Genomic DNA, 10,423 nt, shown 5'->3' with positions numbered 1-10,423 from the left:
CTTTCCTAGACAACCTTGACTAGTGAAGGCAGGTGAAATGGATTTTTGACTAACGGTTACCCACGGTCTCACGGCTGCCACCAGGACTTGGGGCAATAGGTTCACTGTTCTTCAGTCATCCCCACCTGCCTGAATCAACACAGGGGGAACACTGGTGTTTCTATCAGGCCTGACCAACATTTTTGATATGCTAATAAGTCCTAAGAGAAGCCAGTCCTTCACATGTGTGTGCATGTGTGTATCTATAGATACCTACAGAGATACTTATATGTAGAGAAACTTGTGATCTCTCTCTCTTCGTAAATATACGAATATATAGTGAATCAAGAAAAGTAGAATTAGGAATTCCCTGGCAGCCCAGTGATTAAGACTCCATGCTTCCACTGTAGGGGGCACGGGTTCGATCCCTAGTCCGGGAACTAAGATCCAGCAAGATGCGCGGCATGACCAAAAAAAAATAAAAGAAAAGTAGAATTATGTGATAAAATGTAGGTTTGGTTCTTGAGCATCTTTGGGGGTGTAAGGGAAACAGGGACGATACCCCAGTTCACAGTAGTGATCTGCAGCTTGCTGATGGGAACTTGTGGTGCCTCAACACCGGCAATGAGCAGCCTTCCTGTATCCTGCTTAATCTGGGCCAACCTCTGGAGGGTCATACTTATTTCTGGGTCCTAAGTTTTGAGAAGGATACTTCAAACCAGAGGCTCCCATGTAATATCAGCTCAGGTGAGGTGGAGTCTGGAAAGCACTGAGTGATGGTTGAAAGAATTGGGCATTCAGAGCCTGGACAGGAGCAGATGGGGGCAGGGGCGGGGGGAATGTAGTAAAGGCACACACAAAGGCAAGGGATATATAGGTTAGCATAGAAATAGAGTTGAGTTTTTACCAAAATGTAAGTAGAAGGAAGAAAGATTAGTTACAATGGCCACGACCATATCCACACATAGTTTCATCCTTGGGTCTCCTTTCATCCAGCCTGCTCTCCTCAGTGACTTTGTTCATTCCATCTATCTCCTAATGTCTCCCAAACCCGTCTTCAGCCAAGATTCCTCCAGAGCTTCATACTTGTACATCCAACTGCCTCCTGGTCACCTCGACCTGGATGTTCTCATGCATACCAAGCTCTACATGTCCTGAAGTGAACTCTTTACCACATTCATGACCATATTGGGAAGGGCTTCAACTTTTATGGGCTGCATTTTTACCAACCACATCTGGAAGGCAAGGGAAGGTATGGAATGTGTCGTTTATAACTAAATGGTAAATGGTTACCATTTCCATTTGCCTCTATCCTTAGAATGAGGTGTTTTCAACTTGGTTGCTCATCGGAATCACCTGGGACATTTTTAGAAAATGCAGATTTTTTTTCCAGGCCCCACCCAAAACTCCATGAATCAGAATCCCAAGAATTTTAACTTTTTTTTCTTTCAAATTTTGACTCCCACTAATGAGATCAACAAAAGTCCATTATGTTAATTAAGAAGTCATAAATTTCACCACTGAAAATTCGTTTCTCACATTTATTGTAGTCAGTAGGAAAGATCAGGAATTGATTTCGAGGGAATGAATGCCTTGGCTCTTATCAACACTTTTAACCAGAAAACACACCTCTCAACCATTCTCTTGAAATTTAGCAACTCTGGGAAGCATTATCCGCTTGATGCCTCCAGAGGGAATCTACCCTTCATTTGGCCTCTCTGAGCATCAGGTGGTTGATTGCACAGTATTAATTTGTTCTCACAATAATTCTGTTCTTTGGAGAAACTCTTAAATCACTCTCTCTCCCTCTCTCCGCCCTGCCCCCCACCAAACTGGCAGCTCAGGAGTAGGGAAAGAAAGGGCAGAGCAGCCAGGACAGGCACCGAAAGGTCCTAAACTCCACACTGGCCCACACCAATTTTCAGTGGGCTCCCATGCTGCCCGTTGGCCTGGGGATGGCCCTGAGTTTCCGGCCTCAGATATCTGACAAGAATCTGTCATTTTGTAGCCTCGATGTGCTGCTGGCTACCTTTCTGTATTTTTGATAGCTTTTCCCTTTGAACAAGCAAAATATAGCTATGCTCACCTTGTGGGCAGAGGTGGGGGGTGGGGATGAGTAAAATGTAGGCAGTTCTAACTGGTAGGTCATTGCCAAATTATTTTAAAACCAGCATGGGAATGTAATTAGACATGAATGTGCTAGAATACACCTCCATTCCTGCATCAGCCACTCCCCGGGTTACACACTCTGCTTCCCACTCTCAATCCCTTTTTTTTTTTTTTTTCTGATTTCCCCTACATTTCACAGCACAAAGTTTATTAGCAACATCATATATTTAATAGATTCTGGGTCCTAGACTCTTATCAGATATATCATTTTCAAATATCTTCTCCTATTCTGTGGATTATATTTTCACTTTCTTGAATAGTCATAAATTTAGCTTTTGATAAAATCTTGCTTTCATACAAATCTATAGATACAGTTAACTTAAATTTGTTACTTGGTATTACATACAGAATGGACGGACAACAAAGTTCTACTGCATAGCAGAAGGAACTATATCCAATATCCTATGATAAGCCATAATGGAAAATAATATAAAAAAGAATGTATATATTGGGCTTCTCTGGTGGCACAGTGGTTGAGAGTCCGCCTGCCGATGCAGGGGTTTACAAAAGGAGTAGTGTCACAGTTGTAGAAAACAGTTATGGTTACTGGGGGGAATGGGGGAGAAGAGGGATAATTTGGGAGACTGGGATTGAGATATACACATTACTATATATAAAATAGATAACTAATAAAGACTTACTGTATAGCACAGGGAACTCTTCTCAATACTCTGTAATGACCTATATGGGAAAAGATTCTAAAAAAAAAGTGTATATATATGTATAACTGAGTCACTTTGCTGTACAGAAGAAATTAACACAACATTGTAAATCAACTATACTTCAATAAAAAAAAGAAACAGACTCACAGATATAGAGAACAAACAAGTGGTTACCGGGGGGAGAGGGAAGGGGGAGGGGATGAAGAGGCACAACTATTAAGTATAAAATAAGTAAGCTACAAGGATATATTGTACAGCACAGGGAATATAGCCAGCATTAATAACTTTATGTGGAGTATAATCTTTAAAAATTGTTAATCACTATATTGTACCCCTGAAACGTTCATAATATGGTAAATCAACTATACTCAATAAAAAAGAAAAACAAAAACAAGACAAAAATTTGTTAGTTGGTTTTTGAAAAAAATTTCTCTTTAAATTTAGAGATAATAGTATTCCTTATAAAAATTTACTTCATTGTATTAACACATATTCAAATTATCAGATAAATATTTCTTATAGAATGTGGCCTGAACAAAAAAGAATAAAGCCTAAGTTGTGATGGGACAGTTACTTCTGGTTTTGTCATGTGATGCAGGTTGTCATGGAGGGTCTATCAGATTCAGCGGGAAGTGGAAGGTCAAGGGGCACTGCTGTCAGGCTGCATTCTTTCTTATTTCACCCAAGAAGTCATAGGTCTGCTCTGAAATGCCTTAAGGTTCATGGAGCCCCGCTGGCGACAGCAGAGCCTGGAGGGCGCCCTCATTTTCTTGGTTTTGCTTGAGGAAGTCGGCGATGACCTTCCATCGGGTAGCCTCGGTCTCCTTCTCTGCCCACCTGAATGGGGGCAGGAGCGCGGAGTGGAGGAGGGGGAGCGCGCGGTCGTGGTAAACCAGGAGGAACACGGCCTTCAGTAGCTCCTTGTCTCTCTTCTCTGATCTTTTTAATGTACTCTCTTTCTCAGCCCAGGAACTCCTGAGTGCATCCATTATGTCAGGCTGCTCCAGGAACTTGGGGAAGGTGGCCAGCACTGGATTCCTAATTAAATCAGCACTGTGCATGCTCATCCTGTCTTTCAGGAGCACATCTCCAAGAATCTGGCGATAAAATATCAACAAATGAACGGAGCACATACTTCCAATTAATGTTTCTGGCAGTAGACTTAGCATGTTCCTTGATCTTTTGTTCAAAGATCTCAGTTTTACTAGAAGTTGAGGCTGCCTTCTCACTGTCATCATCTGATGGAAAACACTACCATGTGCTCTTCTGGATACTGAAGGGTCCACTTCAACACCTTTTTCATAAGGGGTGCCTCCATTTAAGAAGAGTTCATAAGTTTTTGCTGGAATAAGAATTCCACTGGCATCAAAAAGTTTAAGAAACACCCAGCCACAACTTAATTCTCCTCTTTCACCAGTTGAATTGCGAACATAAGAAATTCCAAGTTCAAATAATATTCCAAGATCTGGAGAAGAATTGGACCTGATGAAACAGTCACCATCAAGCAAGCAGGGCAAGACGCCAGTAACCTGGGAGAAAAGGTCCATGTTTTGGGTTTCTTAGGTTGCCATGTGGCCCTGACTGTATGAACGTTGCTCAGAACCTTACTGCCGTGAAATAGACAGAAGTGCACATGTCTGCTCAGAACCTGGATGCTCACTCCTGGGAGAGGAGTCATCTTACAGCTCCAGAGGGTCAGAATCAAGGAAACACGACTTGGTCTTGACCTAACAGAGCCCGTTTTAGCATCCCACATTAGGTCTCTGAAGGCCAGTTGTGAATTAGTGAGCTCTGGTTGTAAGAAGTAACTTGCTCAAAATTGATCCCCTTGCTCTAGAAGCTGGAAGAGGGTGGAAGGCCTGAACCCGGCAGGAATAGCTCCCATCGTGGTCAGTACGTCGACGGTGTTAATCTGCTCTGAGACGGCTTTTCGGACAGCACTGCAATGAGAATCGGTTGTTTAACTTCTGCTCCTTCTGCCATTTCTACCTCTACATCTTCTTCACTGCCTGACTCCTGGCCTTCTTTATTATAGGGCTCCAAGTCCGCTCTGGGAATAAGACCTTTGTTTCCTTTGGCATTCTAGCCATCCACCAACCATCAGGGTTTTTTCAGTTATAAGGAGAATTTCCCCTTTCTTAAATGTAAAGTCTCCGACTTGCTGAGCCATAAAATCTCCAACAGCAACGTATTCTGTACTTGTGGCCTCGTCATCTTCTTCAGCAGAATTGTCATCGTCCTCTCCTTCAGTAAGTGCCCCAGTTTCAGCGACATTTTCTCTGCTTGTGGACACAGCAAGTTCCTGCAGTTGGTGGGTAAGCTTATCCAAAAGATTGCGTTCCTCCTCTTTCGTCTGATTGTAACTCCCAACAGGGGCAGGTTCATCAGCCTGTGAGAGAATATAAGTTTTGCTTAATTTTTGAAGAGCATTTTTATTTTCATCTATTGCCTGTTTTAATTGGATACATCTTTGGTAAATATCTCGCCTTTTACTGGCTTCTAGAGCTCCTTTCAGTCGACTCTCAGAAAGCAAATCATCAAGTTGCTGCTTCAGCTCCTGATTGCAACGCTGCAGGAACTGGAGGGGTTGCGCTGCCGCCTCACCAGCATCTCCTTCGCCTCGGCCTCGGTCCTTTTTTGACCAGTGCTGCAGCAGGAGGCTCAGCCACAGCCGCTACATGAAAATCCTCACAGGGCAACCCTCTCATAGATAATCAAGAGCTGACTTTTCCTTGTGAAGCACATGCTCAAACTGGAATTAGAACATGAAGTTCACTCAACGTCATTGGAAATACACTATGTATCATTTTATGTAGGATATAAAACTTTATTTTGAAAAATTCCCACCAAGTTTATCTTACAGACGTACTCTTACATGAGCATAAAGATGAGGATATTCATTGCATCATTTATAATATGGTCCCAGACTGGAACCCACTCTCATTTCCACCAATGTGAGGCTGATAAATTATGGTCTATATGGAATACCACATGGCCAAAAAGAGACAGAGGTATGTGTATTGACATGGAGCCCTCTTCGAGCTATAGTAAGTATGCATGGTATGCTCCCCTTTGTGTGTGTGCAGGGGTGTATACACATGCATGTGACAATTTCTGGAAGGATACACAGGAACCCAACAAGAGTGGTTACCTCTGTGGAGAGGAACAGGGAGACTGAAGGATGGGAAATGAGAGAGAACGACACAACTTTTCATGTATAGGCCTTTAGCACCATTCTAAAAAAAATTTTAACCATCTCCATATATTAACTTAAAAAAACATTTTAACATTCTCTTGAAATGTCAAATATGAATTTCACAATCTACAAGAAACTTTGATATGTCCTTTAACATTTACATTTATAATACTATGGGATCCTTGATTTTAATACAGTCTTTGATTTGACCTCTTTTACTTCCCTGGGTGGGGATGGGGAAACAGAATTTGGCTTTTTTTTTTGCCTTTATGTGCCTATTGTGTATTCTCTGCCTTTTTCTCTGCTTATTATATATTAGGAGGAAGAAGGAATTATTTTTACATTTTTATTACACATATTCTGAATTAGCTACTGCCTCACACTATTTCTCCTTTCTTCATCTTGTCACATAAAGGAGCGCAGCATTTGTACCCCAAGCAGTGTTTCTAACATGCAGTGTACCTCACTGTGGTTACTGGAAACCATCACTTTAAGACATTATCTATTAATAAGTGGGGAGAGGCAGATGTGGACACTGCCCTTTCATTTCAGTATGGTGTAGCCATATTTTGCTGATAGCCTAATTCCTGATACTTATTTGTTTTAATCTTCTGACTTTTAGTTAAAATTCTTTTGGGAGCCACATTTGGAGGGAAGATGTGTGTTTTTGTCACTTTCATTACCCATGTCCATATTCATTCCCAGTGTATTATGCTGTCTAGTACATGTACAAACGTTTTTTTTAAATTGGTGTATAGTTGATTTACTATGCTATGCCAATCTCTGCTGTACAGCAAAGTGACTCAGTTATACACATACATTCTTTTTTTTTAATATTCTTTCCCATTATGGTTTATCCTAGGAGACTGGATATAGTCCCCTGTGCTATACAGTAGGACCTTGTTGTTTATCCCTTCTAAATGTAATAGTTTGCACCTACCAGCCCCAAACTCCCAGTCCATCCTTCTCTCTCCCCTCCTCCCCTTGGCAACCACAAGTCTGATCTGTGTCTGTGAGTCTGTTTCTGTTTTGTAGGTAGATTCATTTGTGCCATATTTTAGACTCCACATAAAAGTGATATCATATGGTATTTGTCTTTCTCTGTCTGACTTACTTCACTTAGTATGATAATCTCCAGTTGCATCCATGTTGCTGCAAATGGCATTATTTCGTTCTATTTTATGGCTGAGTAGTATTCCATTGTATATCTGTAGTACATGTACCAACTTTGATAAAGTTCCTATTGGGCCATGTTGTCTGAGGTAGTGATTACTGTTATTTTTCTTTTGGTTGCAAAGCAGTTTGCTGTATAGTGATATCTTTTCACAAATATTATTCCTATCATCTGCAGGTATTTAATTAACAATTAGAAATTAAATAGTATATACTTATATTCAATTTCCTGTGATAAACCATAATGGAAAATAATATGAAAAAGAATGTATATATAACTGAATCACTTTGCTGTACAGTACAAATTAACACAACATTGTAAATCAACTATACTTCAATAAAATAAATTTTAAAAAATTAAATAGTACTTAAAGGTTTATGATATAAAAGAAAATAAGATGGGATGGTGAGTGAGAGTATGGATGAAATGTGATTGGCCACATCAGTAATTGTTGGGGCTGGATGAGGGGTACATGGAGATTCATTGTATTTTTCTCTACACTTTTGAATATGTTTGAGAACTTCCATAATAAAATGTTAAAAGGCTTATGACATAAAATAGCTGCCCCTTGCCTCACTTCCACTTATTCCCCATTCCTCAGTCCCTTCAACTCTTTATGCCATTTCTTTGGACATTTATCTTCCTATTTCCTAACAATTCTTCTGGTACTATGTCTTGATTTATCAAGACATACTAGATGAGTATTGGCTCTCTTAACCTCCCCTCCCAAACAACTGCTATAGTTGTCAGCACCATATTTAGAGAAGCTGATTGTCCTATTTCCATTATTATAATCATGTAAATATTTTAACTTCAGAGCCAGGTAGTATATTCTGATTATGATTCTCTTCTTACAAAACATTTCTTTTTCTCCTGAATATTATAATAGACTTGTTTTTATTGCTTAGTTTTCTTTCTAGCTATGGCTAAAACATCACACTCCAACAGCCTCCAAATACAACATTCCACACTTGTCAAATCTATACAGAAGCCTACAATTCCAACTTTTCTCGGGTGTTCTGCCTCCTGGAGCTCCCCATCTCTAGCTCACTTTTGGACACTGCCTTCCCAGGACTCCTTCTGACCTTATCCTGGGTGTATCTGTCATCTCCCTTCTATGCTGGATCTTCTTTTTCTGTATCCCATGTTGTCCTGATTTTTCATCAATGCTCCTGCTTTGGTGACCCACATCCTTCAATAGCTTCTTTTTTTTTTTCTCACATCTTGTTTGTACTATAAATGCTTTACAATGTTGTGTTAGTTTCTGCTTTATAACAAAGTGAATCAGCTATATATATATACATATATCCCATTATCCCCTCGCTCTTGCGCCTCCCTCCCACCCTCCCTATCCCACCCCTCTAGGTGGTCACAAAGCACCGAGCTGATCTCCCTGTGCTATGCAGCAGTTTCCCACTATGCATCCATTTTACATTTGGTAGTATAGATACGTCAGTGCTACTCTCTCACTTCATCCCAGCTTCCCCTTCCCCCACCGCCCTGTGCCCTCAAGTCTGTTCTCTATGTCTGTGTCTTTATTCCTGCCCTGCCACAAAGTTCATCAGTACCACTTTTTAAAATTCCATATATATGTGTTAGCATATGGTATTTGTTTTTCTTTTTCTGACTTACTTCACTCTGTATGACAGATTCTAGGCCCATCCACCTCACTACAAATAACTCAATATCATTCCTTTTTATGGCTGAGTAATATTCCATTGTATGTATGTGCCACATCTTCTTTATCCATTCATCTGTCAATGGACACTTAGGTTGCTTCCATGTCCTGGCTATTGTAAATAGACCTGCAATGAACATTGTCCTACATGTATCCTTTTGAATTATGGTTTTCTCAGGGTATATGCCCAGTAGTGGGAATGCTGGGTCACATGGTAGTTCTATTTTTAGTTTTTTAAGGAACCTCCATACTGTTCTCCAGAGTGGCTGTATCAATCTACATTCCCACCAACAGTGAAGGACGGCTGCCCTTTCTCCACACCCTCCCCAGCATTTGTTGTTTGTAGATTTTTTGATGATGGCCATTCTGACCTGTGTGAGCTAATACCTCACTGTGGTTTTGACTTGCATTTCTCTAATGATTAGTGATGTTGAGCATCTTTTCATGCATTTGTTGGCTATCTGTATATCTTCTTTGGAGAAATGTCTATTTAGGTCTTCTGTCCATTTTTGGATTGGGTTGTTTGTTTTTTGATATTGAGCTGCATGAGCTGCTTGTATATTTTGGAGATTAATCCTTTGTCAGTTGCTTCATTTGCAAATATTTTCTCCTATTTGTAGGGTTGTCTTTCGTCTTGTTTATGGTTTTTGTTGCTGTGCAAAAGCTTTTAAGTTTCATTAGGTCCCATTTGTTCATTTTTGTTTTTATTTCCCTTACTCTAGGAGCTGGGTCAAAAAGGATCTTGCTGTGATTTATGTCATAGAGTGTTCTTCCTATGTTTTCCTCTAAGAGTTTTATAGTGTCTCGCCTTACATTTAGGTCTTTAATCCATTTTGAGTTTATTTTTGTGTATGGTGTTAGGGAGTGTTCTAATTTCATTCTTTTACATGCAGCTGTCCAGTTTTCCCAGCACCACTATTGAAGAGACTGTCTTTTCTCCATTGTATATCCTTGCCTCCTTTGTCATAGATTAGTTGGCCATAGGTGCGTGGGTTTATATCTGGGCTTTCTATCTTGTTCCATTGATCTATGTTTCTGTTTTTGTGCCAGTACCATATTGTCTTGATTAATGTAGCTTTGTAGTATAGTCTGAAGTCAGGGAGCTGGATTCCTCCAGCTCTGTGTTTTTCCCTCAAGATTGCTTTCGCTATTTGGGGTCTTTTGTGTCTCCATACAAATTTTAAGATTTTTTTTGTTCTAGTTCTGTAAAAAATGCCATTGGTAATTTGATAGGGATTGCATTGAACCCGTAGATTGCTTTGGGTAGTATAGTCATTTTCACAGTATTGATTCTTCCAATCCAAGAACATGGTATATCTCTCCATCTATTTGTATCATCTTTAATTTCTTTCATCAGTGTCTTATTGTTTTCTGCATACAGGTCTTTTGTCTCCTTAGGTAGTTTTATTCCTAGGTATTTTATTCTTTTTGTTGCAGTGGTAAATGGGAGTGTTTCCTTAATTTCTCTTTCAGATTTTTCATCATTAGTGTATAGGAATGCAAGAGATTTCTGTGCATTAATTTTGTATCCTGCAACTTTGCCAAATTCATTGATTAGCTCTAGT

General features: G+C 40.0%; 1 pseudogene; it reads right to left on the bottom strand.

Annotated features, from left to right (window-relative positions):
* Positions 1 to 3,466: 3,466 nt before the first annotated feature.
* LOC103082990 (nephrocystin-1 pseudogene) lies at positions 3,467 to 5,420 on the bottom strand (annotated as a pseudogene).
* Positions 5,421 to 10,423: the final 5,003 nt, after the last annotated feature.

The sequence above is a fragment of the Lipotes vexillifer genome, unplaced genomic scaffold (genome assembly GCF_000442215.2).
Source record: "Lipotes vexillifer unplaced genomic scaffold, Lipotes_vexillifer_v1.1 scaffold823, whole genome shotgun sequence".
Lineage (NCBI taxonomy): Eukaryota > Metazoa > Chordata > Mammalia > Artiodactyla > Lipotidae > Lipotes > Lipotes vexillifer.
This window is presented reverse-complemented; position numbering and strand designations above follow the sequence as displayed.